Raw genomic sequence first — 16397 nt, 5'->3', positions numbered from 1 at the left:
TCCCTTCATCGTCTTCTGAGATGATTTCGCCCCTTCATTCCCTTTAGAAATGGTTTCACCCAACTTCACCGCTTGAGCGGGATTTTTTGGGAAAGGCTGATGATAGTAGTAATTGAAAGAAACTGAAAGTGTAATTTAAACGGCTGGTAAGTTGCTTCTTTTTATCATATAAGTAAAAAAACACCAAGTTCACAAATGCGTTGTTTCAATGTGGTTACTGTGGTAAAACCATATCATTTTCCTAAGGGCTGGTGAGGTCTAAGTAAATGCAAAATCAACGACAATCAACTGTTGTGCTGTGCTTTTCGGCGTCCCCCCCCCCCCCCCTTTTCCCCACATATATAGTTAGTGGTCCCAGAGTTTTACACAAACTATAAACGGACTTAGTTTAAATTAAAATTAATTCATGAAGAAGATTGATGTGACAATGAATAATATGCACATACAAACATGAGTGTATCTATCCATCAACTCTTTATGGCCATCTGCTGGACAATTGAGTTACAACACCAATTGTGTTTAAGAGGTTTAAAGAGGAACTTTTTTTTGTCCTTTCCTTGTCTAACTATCTTCCCAATTTAAACATGGGTCCAATTGTATTACCCAGACTGTAGTATTACCAATTTACTGTACATGCATCATTATATTGCTGGTTTAACTTCAGTCAAATCTTCTGGAGAAGTTTTCTTGTGGCATTATCACATCCAATCAATATGATCACATCTGAAATACACCTCAGCAAAACAACAAAAACACTATAAGAAATGAACTGTACTAAAATGTTATTTTAAATGCATTGCTGTATAGTTGATTTGATTCTGACCAATTAAGCAGGAAGTTCCCATGTGGCACATCACATCCATGTGGAACTATTGAGCAATGAGTTTCATGCATCCTCGTGGGCTTCATTTCTTCCGTAAACATTGACATTTGAAACATACAAACCTAGTCCTAAACAATGTGTTGTTTTTGAAATCAATGAAAAGTGCTGATCTGACTTAACCATTCACAGAATATGGAGAGCTGTATGAAGTTAATGACTTCTCTCATACGTTCCCTCTTTTCCAATCGTCCGGTGACAGAATTATTAAATTGACATGAGCATATCACATAACTGTCACCCATCATGTGCCGCCTCCACCAAATGTTAATTTCTCATGTTTTCCCCACAAGTCCCGGTCTTGGGCAATCTGTCATCCTGACGGCTTCTTATTCCCCCACTAAGTGCCCACAGGCGAATGTGACGCTCATTGGTGACAAGAGCATTTTAGGTTGTCATGCACTAATGCAGAAGTTCCCGGGGACCCAACCGGTGTATTCATCTTCATCTGCTTGACTTTGCTCTTTCCACTGTTGTCATAGCTTTGTAAATTAATAAAGATAGCCCCTTCCTCTCTGTGAAGAGCACTGTCAACAATTTACCCAAATGCACCTCATTAGCTGGTCACTCTGCCACTCAACTGCAGATTTAGGCTTTTAATCCGGGTGAGTTATTGTTACTTTGTCATTAACAGGCACTGGAACCTGATGAGAAAACAAGAGCTGGAGTCTGGCCAAAAAAGGAAATCTTGCTGGTGATTCATTGGACCAGACCACACCATGTTCCCCCACCTCAATGGGAGATAATAAGGCCATTTATATGGGTGTCAGTGGACAGGAAGCACGACCATATCTGGACTCTGAAGGGCAGACAATCAAGTCTTCTGAAGGGAATGTTGGAAGGTGAAAGCTGATTTTAAAAAACACACCCTTTATGTTCTGCATATGTATTTGGTTGTCTTTTAAATAACCAACCAAGAGCAACATCAATATTGTAAAGCATTTGCAGAATAGACCTAAAATGACTAAATGTTGCTGACTCTAAACTAGATCTACTAAGAACCACTAGATCTAACTAGTGGTTCTCAAACTTTAAACCTTTTTACCCAACACACACTCACACACTTCTGACTAGCAAATTTTTAAAAAAAAGTTAAATGAAAAATACCTGCAGTAGTTTCACTTTGTTGTTGAATCAAAAATATAATAGTTAGAATAATAGATCAGAGCATAATTTTTCAGTTATGAAATGTAAATATTTCAGTGATGCTTTGGATGAACACTATAAAATCAGTAGCTGCATTGAGCTCTTTTGACAGTCTTCTCTGCGGAACACGGCAGCGGACCGGCGCGTTCACAATAGCAGCTTGTAATGCTGAACTTTTCTATGGCGAGGAACTTCTATGTCGGGCTTGTTCAAACAAACGGTGGCAAGTCAAGTGGCGTTCGATGCCGCTTTATAAAGAGTGCCAACCGCTATTCACTCACTTGAATGGCTGTTATCTGTTTTGTTTTTTTACCCCTGCTGATCTAAAAAGAGACTGAGTCTCGTGACAGAGCTCATAGTAAAATGAGAACCAACATTGACTTGGCTTTTTGGAGATGGTGTGAACTGAGGGATTTGAAATGTTGTAATGGCGACGTGGAGATGCCGTTTTGATTACTCAAAACAGGCGAGTAAGGTATTTTATTGAACTGATAAATTGCCATGTGCAGTTCTCTAACAGAGAACATTAACTGAAATTAATAAAAGCTAGTTATCACAAAGTAATGCTTTAATGATACCTCTAAATTAACGAAGGATCGTCTATTCCTTATGTATAAACCATGCAGACTTTTATAGTATAATAGTAATTATAGTTTATAATTCTGTGCGATGGGATGCTATCCCTTTAAATGTCTGTCGATGGGAAAGGTATTTCTAATTTACACACAGTGATTACCAAAGTCATTTTAATGAATATCATTGCGATTTTGCAAGCTGTAAAGCATATCATTACCATTGGGCTTTTACACACTAGCCTAACTAGGGATGCGTTCAGTAAAGCCATAACAAAGTCGTTAAATCCATTTGAAAAGAGCCTTATTTGAGAAGCAATAAAACTTAAAATTATTTTATTACCAAAAGAGTATTTAACAAGTAGCTGATTAAATGCCAAAGGCAGGTTATCTAAGTTTAACCTTCAGAAGAGAAAATGATCAGAGTCTGCCCCTGGCATTGTTGGATAGAAATATCATCCCCCATTATCCCTCCACACCTGAAGTTGCAAATGGCCTTTTGTGGGAGGCAGGGAAGAAAATTATGTTATTCAATTAATGACCGTCGTTATATGAGAGGGGGATAGTATGGAGGGAGAGGGGCTGGAGCCGAGTGTACTGACTCAGAGTACTAGCAGTAGCATCTGTAAGATGGATTGCATTTGTATAATATAAGAATATATGATGATGACCTCATATGGCTGCACTCATGTGTCATCAAGTGGCTCACAGAACTCATTTACAAGATAAAACATTTATAAATGATGATGAGAAATAATAATTAAACATCAGTAAAATTAGGACAATACTATAAAATATTGTATAAATCTGGGTTTTTTTTACCCATAATTCCACCTGTTTTTGAGTATATGCATGATAGATACAAAAATATTTTATAACCAAGTTACTCATAATGCCCCTCACGGTTAATTAAAAAGTATCCTGCACTTATTTGCATACAAAATACATTTAAACCATGAAAAATGGAAAATAAATACACAATCATCTATGAAATATTGCTCATACCTTGCTGACCGTTCATAATTATTCTTTTAATTATCTGACATATAATTTGAGTGCTGTGGCTTCTCTGGGTTGCGGGTATAAGGCTGTAAATATTAACGGACGGCGGCAATTCACTCACAAGAGGGTTGCAAAAGTAATGAAGAATGTGACAGCTGAGTCTTAATTAAGCAGGAAACACCTCGACCGGATCAGGTCTGGACCACCAGAGAGACAGTTCAATAACACTGTCTAATCATGAACTTACCAATTTGCACTTGCTCATCCATTTATTTAAAATATGGTCATTAATTTAAATCAATAACATTGAAAGAAAAAAAGATAGCGCAAATGTATTTTACCAAACCTGGTGATTTGGTACGGTGTGATTATAAATGTATTTTCACGACTTTAAAAGCAACACAATAAATCTGTGCACATTTACAACGTTCCTGTAAGGTGTTAATTGTTGTATATATAGATGGAAATTTTATTGTATATACTACATACATGCTGAAGTTGCATGTCTGTCTGTCTGTCTGTCTGTCCTTCTGTCTGTGTGTGTGTGTGTGTGTGTGTGTGTGTCTCAGCTGCATAGTGGCTTCTGTGAGGCCATGGGTGGATGATGAAGTATCAAATGTTAGCTGGCCTCTGTGATGAAAGTCTGAAGCAATAAACTCCAGTAGCTAAAAGGATCTGGTTCAATAGCGATTTACCTCTAAACTGCTTAAGGGTATCTCACAGGTGCCAAGAAGCTTTTTTTATTTGATACAGTACAGTAGTATTAATTCAGGTTTCTTGTTTTCATTTTTATCTCAATTTATGTTGTATGCCATGAGTCTCCCTGGGAAAATATTGCCTCAAAGCACTGTCATATGAAACGAATAAAAATCGGTTGTTTGACCTGGCTGTAACCAGGTTAATTATATTTTGCCATCTCTCTTTTCAATTTTTCTGCTCTATGAATGAGTGATATGTGAGCTCTTGAATATTTCAAGGTGAGCAGAAACAGAATAATAGCTAGCAGTGTTTTGAAATGCTTCATGTCACTGTGATCCGACTGTAATTAGGTCTATAGTTTTTTTTCCCTTGAGCTTTTGGCTTGGACTGTCAGGCACACATTTGATAACACAGTCTGCCTGTTTTAAGGTTAAACTAAGTTAACTTTTGCCTGCAGAGACAAAATTCATTGTAATAAGTGTTCATTGCCACAACAAAATAGAATAATAGAGTATGCAAAGTAATACTCTATAACAGTGTTTCTCAACCAGTGAGCCGGGACCCACTAGGGGGCCTCAGCAAATTTCCAAAAAAGGAGGCCACAGGATGACTTTAAATGATTCATATTAATACATTATAATTTATACAAGTATTATTATTATTACATTACAGATAATCTAAAACGTACATAAAAATGAGAAATCATATTTCTTTATTTTTCCCCCTCAATAATTGTTTTCCAGTTTCTTATAAAAAAAATGAAATAAATAAGCAGCTTTGTCATAATTATAGGAAAATAATGTAGGAAATAAATTACCTTTAGTAAGTAATAAATAATAAATATACAAATAACAACGATAAACAATTTAAATGTGCATTAAACATTGATCTGATTTCTATATGATCTTATAATGACTTATGTGAGTTATTTTAGTTTACGTTCTTAAAAAAATGAACAAGAATGAGCGTAAATTGGTGCACTGTACGAACGAGACACACGCTATTACAAGTACACAGAAGCATTCACCCTTATTATCAATGGGTAATTAAAGTCCAACACGCCATTGGTGTGATGGCTTTAATTGCCCCTTTAAACACAATACATTGTAATTAAGCGCAGGGCGCGCGGGGTGGAGGGTGAAGGTGACAAACGGATGGCAAATGATCTGAGGATACGCGGATTTGATCCACAAGTTTAATAAGATGTCACGCTCGTGCTCCGCCTCGCGAGCGTCTGCTAATTTCGGCGCGCACGTGCATTCTCTGGAGGTGTATCAGCGCGCACGGCCCAGAGCTCCTATACACCGCTTTTCTTTTCTATTCAGAGAGCAAACAGCTTGCATTGCCCTGCAGGTATCGCAGGCATACGCTTTCACCTTCACTCTTTCTCTCCGGTCACTCCCCAGAAGAGTGCGCGGCAAAGTTTTGCTCCCCTTCTGCCCCTTTTTCCGCGCGTATGCCGCGCGCAGGCAACGGTGCGTGGCCCCGCTCAGCCTTATTAAAAGTGGAAGGCGATATTTCACCCTCAAGAAATATAACAAGATAGACAAGTGAGCAAAGCTAATCCTGGGGATGAAATTAGCAGGCAGAGTCCGGGGCCTGCTGGAGATGATGAACGAGGTTGAACTACCTTACAGAGGCGCGCGTCCGCTGGGATAATTACGCCAACCTCCCGGGCTTGAATCTGTCGGCGGGACTTTTTGATGGCTCTATTTCAATGGGGGGCTTGCCTGTGAAATACATAGTAAAAGCTATTAAAATTGAAATTGTTCTAGGGTGGTGTTGGGAGAGCAGGCTATTGACCCTATCAGGCAGTGTTTAATAAGGTGTGCCTTGCGTGGGGATTCTCAGGGCGCTCGGCGTGTCTTTGACAGTTTCGCGCGCGCGCACCTCCCTGCTCTCTGTTCCTCAAATTCAACTTTTAAAGTGAGACAAAATCATGAAGATTAGTGTAACGACTGAAAAAAATCTTATCAACTAGACCAGTCAACTTTTCTTTACTTTTGTGTGAATCTTTGCAAATTTTAAGAATTACCATGTCTAATGTTGTTTCAGTTACATTACAGATCTTACAATATTGTCTTTTAAATGGATAAAGCGCTAAAATGTACATATTTAGTAAATAGTGTTATAACACTATAACATGGTTTTATATTATAAACATACAAAATAAGTCATTTTAATAAAATAAATATTATATACATCCGTTATAGTGATAGTACTTTATTTAATCCTGTTCCACATGTACATTCTATGTACTTATTACAGCAATTACAATAACTGGGTTATGTGCTAACCCTGAACCTAACCGTAACGATTACCAGTACTTTCTTGGGTTAGTAGCTACACTAAGTACACATACTGTAAAATAAAAAAACAACAACTGTTATATGTGTGTGTGTGCAATTTGAAATGATTTATACATCCACTGATAAAAGCATCAGTTTTTGACTAAGTATATTTTATTTTAAAATATGCTTAATTTAGTAATTTCTCAATTAACATTGTTGATTCATTTCAATGGCCATGCAATTCAACCTGACTACAAAAGGTTACATGATCAATAGAAAGTACATTTTAAGGATCATATAGCTCTTCAAGATAAATCAATTTTGTCAGCATGTTATGGTTTAAAACCAGGCTGTTTGCATTATTTTACACACTTTTACCCAGTCAAATGTCTGTAAAGTAAATGTAGTGATGGGGCCTGTCCTGATTTGTGATCACTCTAATGATATATCAGATTCAGAATAACATTACACACATGATCTCTTCTACAAAGGCACACCAAAGACATTATTTATGCAGGTAAACATCAGAGGACGCATTGCAAACATCAAGGAGATGTTCGTGCATACGATGCAGTTGGGAGGGAGATTTTACTCAAAATAAATGTGATAATCCTCAGTGCTTGGCTCTGGGTGGAGGTGGTCGGGTGCACATGAGGATAAAGCACAGTAGAGTCGCATCAGGCTTTGACCAATATGCTGACCCGTCTCCAGGGGAACAATGACTTTGAACATTTCTGCACCCGCTCTGGCACCTTCATTGTACGAGTGATGGTGCCAGCGAACCTATTCATCACTTTCCACTAAGTTACCTCCTCTTTGTTTTACTTCACAAATAGGTGGTGAGAAACGAAAGCTGAGAAACACATTTACTGCACAAATATAAACACTCTCGCTCCGATGCATCAATACAGGGAGTTTAAATCTTTAGAGGCAGACTATAGTATACATTTACAAAGTTGCTTTTGAACCATTGAATGACAAATTACATGAGTTTTTTTTTTTAACATGCTTATGCGTTTAATATGCATGGCACATAATTAACCTACAATTAAAATAGAATATAAGTAAACATAAATTCTTGGATCAAGATGAAAAACTCTTTGGAAAATCTGTTGTTTAATATGACCAGCAGATGGCCCCCCTCTACCATGAAATGGTACATTTTTCCGAAGCACCTCTGCAAAAGAAATCCACACAATTTAGACAAAGCAAAAACTGTTCTTTAAGTGGATAGTCCCACTCTCTTGTCTTTTTTGTAATAATTTATGGAGTATAGCAGAACTCCTGTCTTTTGTCCTTGGAAAATTAATTGGAGTGAAAATATGCAAGCTTTCACAATGATACCCTGCATCATGTGCCTTAGTTTTGTCCTTCTACTCTTCAAAACATTTTAAAAACCTAGTGTTTTTTTTTTTTTTTTTTACAATTTAAAAGGACAGCAGCCTCCATAATTGTGAGTGTGAAAACTAATTTTAACTGTTTTTTAATAGTTTTAGTTGCTAAAGTTGCATAAATGACGACACAAAGGCATTTTCGTGATTTTTTTTTTTGTCTGCAGAATTGGTATGCATTTCAATTTCCCTGTTCAGCATGTCTGTTTATTCAAGTTATGACAGGAGAGTTTTTCTGAATTTTACTATTATGTTGGAAAAATCTCTTCCCATCAGAAATGTAGCATTGTTTTCAGGCTTTTTGTGATTAAAGTTAAGGATGTTTGTTTGACAAGGCTGCATGTTTATGCAAGTGAAAAGCTTGTAAATTGTTTCCATTGTAGTTTCATGGATTTTCAAAGTTCAGCTGCCTGGTACCGGTTTTTCTTCCGCAGAAAATATATTCTCAGAGGACTTTTTGCTCATTCAGTGAGGCCATAATTTGACTAAAGATTAGAATTGTGGTTGGTGTTTATTCGAGTTACCTGAACGCTTAAAAATACTCAGATGAGGATGAAGCTGAAAGTTAGCCTGCACTTTAGTTGTGTAAGTTTAGCTTAGCAAAAGGCAAAATTTTGAATGTTAAATGAGCGCAATGATATGTAAAATATTGGAAAAGTTGTAAAAAGATTTTAAACAATTAAAACAAAGTGATGTTAATGAAAAACATCCTAAAAACTGTCCCATGGACGTGAAATGTCGCTAAATCCAGCGGTGCTGAGCGCAGCTGCCAGTGAGGGTAAATGAGAAAGTGGGTTTGCGGCTCCTGCCACACTTAGCAGTTACGCAAATCCAATTTAATTCCCTCTCATATGCTCTCACAGGTATCTTTTGTCCTTTAATCAAATTCTGTTTACGGTTGAGGCAATTATTTCCAATTTACCCACTTAAAAGAGAATGAAAGTGGTCCACCAGGAGACTCGCGGCGGGGAGGGGTGCGGTGCGTGAAAGTACACCGCTTGCAAACAGGTAACCTCTAAAAGAGCATTTTTGCTTTATCTATGCTCATTTCCCTCTGCTATGATTTAATTTCCCTGTCTTTAAACATGACGAATTACTGCTCTTGTCTTCACTTAATGCTTTTAACAGATCCCAATAAACTGCTTTAATCGGCTGTGCGGCTGGCCCTAACCTGCAAGCTGGAGCTGCTCATTTGCCCTATTAGTGAAGAGACTTGAGCCCATAACCAGGTGGATAATCTCTTGGCTTTGCTGCTTTAATTATGCCATAATCAGTGTAGCGGTCGGCCCGGTTTAAAAGCAGCTAAGAGCGATACCTCACCGAATCCTCCTTTTTTTGCCGGTAGCCCACATTCTTTGTCACAGCCAAGCTCCTCTTTGACGAAGCATGATGAAGGGCGCACTAACTTTGTAGGACAATACAAAGCTTAAACATATGGCAAGAATCCCTCAGGTGCCATCTTCAAGAGGGCCGGCCTGTGATCCTTCCACAGCTCAGTGCTGTTCCCTGACCCGAGCTCTTTCCTCTTGAACATCTACTATTGCTAGATCTCTGAATCATTACCAGTTTCATTTTCTTTTTCTGGTTGCATATAATTGCATTTTTTTGGGTCTTGCATCAAGTTCCAGAGCAGTCATATGGTAACAGACGTATGATGGGCTAAAAAGTGGCACATTCTGTAAGGGCTTAATGAGAATGTAGAGTCTCATCAATGAGCCGTGTGCTCAGCATGGCTACATTTTATTTCAATATTTACATGTTTGTTTCCTCCGTTTATCTCATTAAATGCTTCAGTAAAATATTTTAGGCCAAGAAATAAATATCTGCTATTTAACTTCATTATTATAAATCAAATGAGCACTTTCCAGTGAGTTAATGAAGACAAAGTGAAATATGGATGTTTTTCTCATTGCATTCGAGACCAATTAAGTGGCCCATTTCAAGCTAATTAGCCACTAAACTTCAATTTGTGTCATGTTATTCACTCTTTTGTGAATCATTTGAATTTCTCTGCAGTCATACGTCAAAATCCAATCAACAGACATCTGTTTCAAAAATATTAACAAATGTTTTATTTCTCATGAACAGAATGCTGATAGTCTTTACAACAGCACTGTGCAAAAGTAAATGTAAAACAAAAATGAAAAGCATGTTTAGTGGAAGCTGACAGTCTTCACATCAAAGTGCATTTCATGTCTGAGAATTGCATTTACAGGTACCCTGACAATTGTCACTTCCTTTTAGCACTGTGCTCTGTTATGAAAGCTGAAATGGACATTATTTTGATATTAAGGGCAACGTCAACCCTGACATGCACTTTCAAAGTCGTCAAAATAAGTCAAATAATATTTTAGTTAAACTGACAGTTGTAATTTGAGCAGTCAATAGGCAATATGGTAAACGGTTCTCACTGAAATCTCTTTAAACAGTCAGAACCTGTTTAGACAGATTTGTGACAGCCACAGATATCTGCAACCCGGTTCAATTTCACTACTTGACATTTTCACAAAAGGTGCTGGAAATAGCACAGAGCCTTCCAAGATTAAAACAAGCATAGTAATGCATGCTTATTCAAGTGTTTGATGTAGCCGCGCAGTTGTAGCGTGTGCCTTTAGAAGCGCAAAACACTCCTACGGTTTTCAAGTCAAGCCTTTTTTTTTTCTCCTCTTGGCAGCCAGTGGTAAAGAGTCATATGGTAATTCTTCTGGATGAGTTTTTGATGGCATGCCAACGGTTTTCTTTTCCGCTGAGTAATTTTCTCAGCTTTCCCCCAATAAAGCGTAATCCTCCTTTCGTCTAGCTTGTTGCGAGCGTAACACTGCCAGAGAGAAAGAGGGATGTGCACAATATTTTGACATTTATAAATGCCCTGAATCTGAGAAAATATGTCTACGTAGTTAAGAGATGATCTTTTGGTAGATGATGCAGAACTGGTAAGACAAGAGTTTTTTTTTTATTGAAATGTACATAATCAATTAGTAAAATTCAAATTACTCTATATTACATCTTATTTATGTGCAGTTAATAAGGTTTGTGCTAACCTCTCCTATTTTCTTAAAAGGTGTGTTGGAAAACCAAAGAGAAATAGCAAAATGTGTGAATACATTAATTGCTAGTTAGGAACTGTAGGGTGCAATGACACAAAATGTTGATTTTTTTTTTTTTTTTGTGATTAAAACATGAGTGTGTATATAAATACACAGTGAGTGTTAAAAGATTATAAAATGATCATTTAGATGTACGGTGTAGATAGTCTAGATATATTTGTGTAGATATATCTGAAGTTAATGTACAAAATGGCAAATGTTATGTGTGTGTATATAATATATTTTATAGTGTATCTGTCACTTTTTTTGTATTGTTTTGAAAGGAAGTAAAATCAAAAAGACTTCCCTGGGGCTCTTTTAGCCCTGTTGTACCCCCTACTCTAGCCATTAAATATCTCAAAATTAATTTGAATAAAATAATTCTGTAAACCTGACATTCTCCTAAGAAAGACAATATTTTTAAGTGATGTGATCTCTTACACGAACAGACAGGCAAAAACGATTACGGAAACATCTGCATGAAAGGATGGAGCAGTGGCAAGTGTTTTATGACTCCCATGCGCACCCTCACTCATTCTCTCAGCCCTTCACCTGCTCTTCTCCTGGAGGGCTACAAATGCAGCGGCTGATATGCATGGAGCTCCAGTTCTCCCCTCCTCCATCATCCAGTGGCAGGGGAGGCAGGCTCTCTGTGCTGGCCTGTTGTGATTGATAGGCTAGGGGCTGCCGCAGGTTGGGTGGCTAGTAGGGTGCAGTTATCATGAGGGTTGACACGTTTGCTTGCCCGATATTGGTGCTTTGCTGGGGTGCACATTGTGAGAGTAAAAGGCTTTGATTCTGTCATGAGGGTCCTCTGAACTACGAGCCACAGAGAGACCTGGCCATCATACTTTTCTCATTTAGCTGTGAGATCATTTTTAAATTATTCAAATATTGTTTATAAATGAACAGAAATTCTAAAAATTTGTATCAGAATTCTAGCCTCCATAAGCCGATAATTATGTGATGGCTGATAACTGATAAATAGTAAAGTTTATCAGTCTAAAATAATTGAATTTAGGCATCACATCAATATAATGTGCAGTATTTACTTAAGCTTACATTTATCAGTGTTATTAGTTTATTAATTTAAATTGTGTTTTTAAAGATGAACTTGAGCGATAGATGACGGCAAAGGTGATATAAGTGAATATACAAGTGAAACTCGAAAAATTACAATATCGTGCAAAAGTTGTAATTCTGATGATTAGCCTATGGACTACAGCTTATGAAAATCTCAGAAAATTAGAATATTACATGAAATCAATTTAAAAAAGGATTTTAAATACAGAAATGTCGGCCCTCTGAATAGTATAATTATGCATATGTATATAGTTATAATAAATTTAAATCAGTTCTATAGCTCAAATGAAATATATACAGGTGAAACTCAAAAAAATTGAATATTGTGCAAAAGTTTGTGCATTTCAGTACTTCAAATGAAAAGGTATTTTGAACTAATATATTTGGTATATATATATTTCTAAATATATTAGTTCAAAATACCTTTTCATTTGAATTACTGAAATGCACAAACTTTTGCACAATATTCAAATTTTTCGAGTTTCACCTGTATATATTTCATTTGAGCTAGGAACTGATTTAAATTTACAAAAAGAGTCAACAGAACGAGAATATTACTAAAAAAAACGGAGTAACTAATCAATCAACTTAAGCGCTAGCATGTGTGGATTATGGCCCAGTTTTAAAAGCACATGGTTTGGTATGTCTGCCGGAGGGCTTGTTTTCCATGGTAGCAAGTGATGACTTTCTTTTTGCAGTTTTCCAGATGCACGTCTTTAAGATAAGGGTGAAATTCAATCCGGAAGATATACTGTAGTGACAGTCTCTGGAGACACCAGGGTCACAGGGGAGTGTTTTCTCTTCTAGCGCTACTCATGTTACTGTACTGTAATTCAGAACAACAAACGCCTGTTCATCAGAATGTTAAATAATGAAATGGGATTGCTTTTGTTTAGAATCAGATTTTTTTGTAATACTTACAGGCTGTAAGAGAAACACTGAAGTTTACTTTAGGTCAATGACTCAAACTCACTTGAGAGAGACAAAGAGTGCAGGTAACTCGAGGAAACATTAGGTAAAGAGAGAGAAAAAGGGAAACGTCCTACAAAAGAGGCACGGGGAGGTAGTCGGGGAACTTTGCGGGATTTGCTGGACTGCAGAATTTCCAGTGGAGTGTCTCAGTGGACCGAGTTCTGGGGGTCTGCTGTGTCCAGAGGGGATGGGTGTCAGGCAGGTGCGCGTGTCAGTGAGTAATGGCACTATCAGCTCGCCGTTGTGATCCATCATGCACGGCGGCCACGGCCAGCACAGGAATCACAAGCACAGCAACATATCATTACACAAGGTTATCACTGCCCCATTACAAGCCCTGATCAATCTACTCTTCCACTGGGCCCTCTGCTCTCTTGTTTTCTTCCCTTCTCTCGTTTTATAAAGTGATGTTTACTTGCCTAGCCTTTGCCACTACCCTTATACTACATAAAAAATATTTTGCAAGCTGTTGTCTGGCTTTTACAGGCTTAAGTTTTAGTTCTCTTACTTCTGACAATGGGTCTCATTCCCGCCTTCCAGCTCGCACACGCACAAATTTGTGTGAAATGAGTATGAATGTTTTCACAATTCATACTAAATTTATTCTGAATTTACAAAAAAAGCAGGGAAAAATGTAACCACACAAGTGAAAATAAAATGGTCTCAAGGGTTGTAAGAGATATTTATACAGAGATTTTTAACACATACATTGAAAGAGTAAGAAATTCTGCATTATAGCTCGAGCTGCGAGATTTCTCTGTATAACAATGCAGATACGTGTGTGTACAGCTGGCTAATGAGAAGTGTGTAATCTGGGTCTGTAAGAGAGCGTCATGTTTACAGAGAGTGACGAATGTTTGAGGGAAAGGGTGTGTGAAAAGCCCTTATATGGAGATGGGTTGGGCGTGTTTTATGCAGATGACAAACATTAGAACGAGGTTAAGAACATATTCATGCGCGTACTCACATTTGAATTAGAGTGGACATTTTGCGTGAGAAGTTCTCCTGTGTGTACAGATATGAAATGGCATTCATGCAATCATTAGTGAATGAGTTTTTCTTTTTTGTTACTTGTGAAAATGTCTGCATAATTTACTCTAATTATGCATAGTGTGCTCTGAGTGAATTTAATGACGACTTATAGTTGATGACTAATATTGGCGTTGAAAAGCTCTCTTTGTCCTTTAGACTGAATGAAGCTTCAGAAAAATTTAGTGCAGTGAAAAAAGCTAAATGAAATTTGATTTATATCAGTTTCAAAGGAAATCTCTGACTTCTCATGCAAATTAAACATTAAAAATAAACAGTTGTTTATGGGTTTATCATTTTAAATAAGAATTAAAGCATGGCTTCATCAGCTTCAGCCTCTCCATATGTAGCTGAGTGCACTTTACAACAAAAGGCAAAAAGTCATTATCTAAAGGGGGTATTATAATTAACCAAACAATAAAAGTTTATTAATGAACATTAAAATGCAAAATAGTGAAAAGAGATCCTATCAATCAAAGATGACTCCCTTTTTAGTTTTAATTAGATATTGCAGTTAATGGCATGAGAGGGGAGTTTTGAGCAACTTAATTGCAGTGGTTTAATGGACCAACATCTTTTTAAAGTTGAGGATTCAAAAAAGGTCTTTTTTTAATTTCTGCTGCTACTAATAAAATGTCAAAGGACAGATCTGCCAGGCTTTGAAACCAGCGAGGCTTGAGGTTCATTTTCTTGTTGCTTTATTTATTGTAAACAGATTAATGATATTGTTTAATCGCTTAGATGCAGAGTTTTTATTCTATTGTGGACGTCTTCCCAGCGCACTCAAGTCATAAGGCAAATGCAAGCAAAAATAAGTTACACTTTCAAATTAAATTAACCTAGCCGAAATATAATAATAATAATAGTGTATATACATAGATTCTAATGTTCCACTTTCATCAATTTTTTCCCTACTTTTCATTCCACTCTAAAACTCCGCCTTACATGATTTAGGCTTTAAATATTGCAAACAGTACATCAGTTCTGGTGAAATGTTGAATTGGACCTAGGGAGCTATTTCAGAAGCAGGGCAAATTCAAATCGGAGCGCTCTACTTTCCATAGCTGGGCGGTAATTAGGACATGATTTAAACTCTCTTTAGCTCTTACTTGAGCAGTCAAAAGGTGCCCTGGCTAATATCCATTTGAGAGAACGTGAAATAACTTGCTACATGATTGCTTATCAATCATTCATACTTCTGTATTTTTTTTTTATTGTAATTATTTTTTGTAATTATAATAAACCACAACATTTGATATTGAGGTTATACAGCCATGGTCATGAGTCATGACACTTTATGGTATTTAATTAGTTCACATGATAATATATTCCTTGAAAGTGATAAATGTAAACAGTTTTGGCTTACAGTGCATTATGAGGGAGATGAGGATGAGACTAGACTGGGTTTCCCCCTAATGAATTAATTCATAAGGGAGAATTAAACATATTTAATATAAGGGTGGAGTCATTGCGGTGGCACATTGTAAGAACTGGTATTTTCTAGTGTTGTGCATGTCAAACATTTTCAAACATTTATTTAAAAATTTATTTTAGCTAAAAAAAAAAGTTTTACAAAAAGTGAAAAATGCAGTTGTTAGGGTTATCTACCTGAACTTACCCTTCATGACTTTTGTTATGTATTCAGGGTGATGATATAATATGTATTGACTTAATTATTTTTAAAACGGTTAATTTAGATGTAACCGCATGTGTTACGGTGTGTGCAGGCAGACAGACGGAGACACAGAAGAGTAAGGTTCCAACACAAAGTTTACTTATATTAATAGCCAAACGGGTAGCGATCCAAACAGGTAACAATGAGTGCAGGAGAAGGTACCATATAAATAACATACTCAAACAAGATAATTAATCAAACACAGCTGAAACAAACAAACTAACAATGATAGTAACCAAGGAGACAAATGAGTGGGGTAATCTGAGAAAAGAAGACGCATGACATGAAAACAAACCGAAAGTCCATGAAGACAGAAACTAACTAAACATAACGGTGACAACATGAAGCACAATTTAGTGTTGCTTGACAATTTTTTTTGTGTAAAATACTAATCTAGAATGCTGAGACATATGCACTTGAAAGCACTAGATATTATTTTATTAAACAAACGTATTATTCCATAGAAATGTAAAATTTCATAGAACAGTTATGCTGTGATTATAATTTGTTTATTGCCGATGAAGTGCATAGTCTTGAAGGGCACAAGTTTATTTCAAAAGGTTCCCCTGAC

The 16397-nt window shown here is 36.8% G+C and overlaps 1 long non-coding RNA gene across 1 annotated transcript; it reads left to right on the top strand.

The window, feature by feature from the left end:
• Nucleotides 1-8687: 8687 nt before the first annotated feature.
• Nucleotides 8688-10068, top strand: LOC143746424 (uncharacterized). Its single transcript, XR_013206553.1, has 3 exons — nt 8688-8989; nt 9110-9210; nt 9346-10068. It is a non-coding gene; the product is annotated as an uncharacterized LOC143746424 (long non-coding RNA).
• The last annotated feature ends 6329 nt before the right edge of the window (nt 10069-16397 follow it).

The sequence above is a fragment of the Siphateles boraxobius genome, unplaced genomic scaffold, assembly GCF_051911475.1.
Source record: "Siphateles boraxobius isolate OS27281-9 unplaced genomic scaffold, OSU_SipBor_1 22, whole genome shotgun sequence".
NCBI classification, from domain to species: domain Eukaryota; kingdom Metazoa; phylum Chordata; class Actinopteri; order Cypriniformes; family Leuciscidae; genus Siphateles; species Siphateles boraxobius.
The sequence above is the reverse complement of the archived record's forward strand: the minus strand, read 5'-3'. Positions and strand labels throughout refer to the sequence as shown.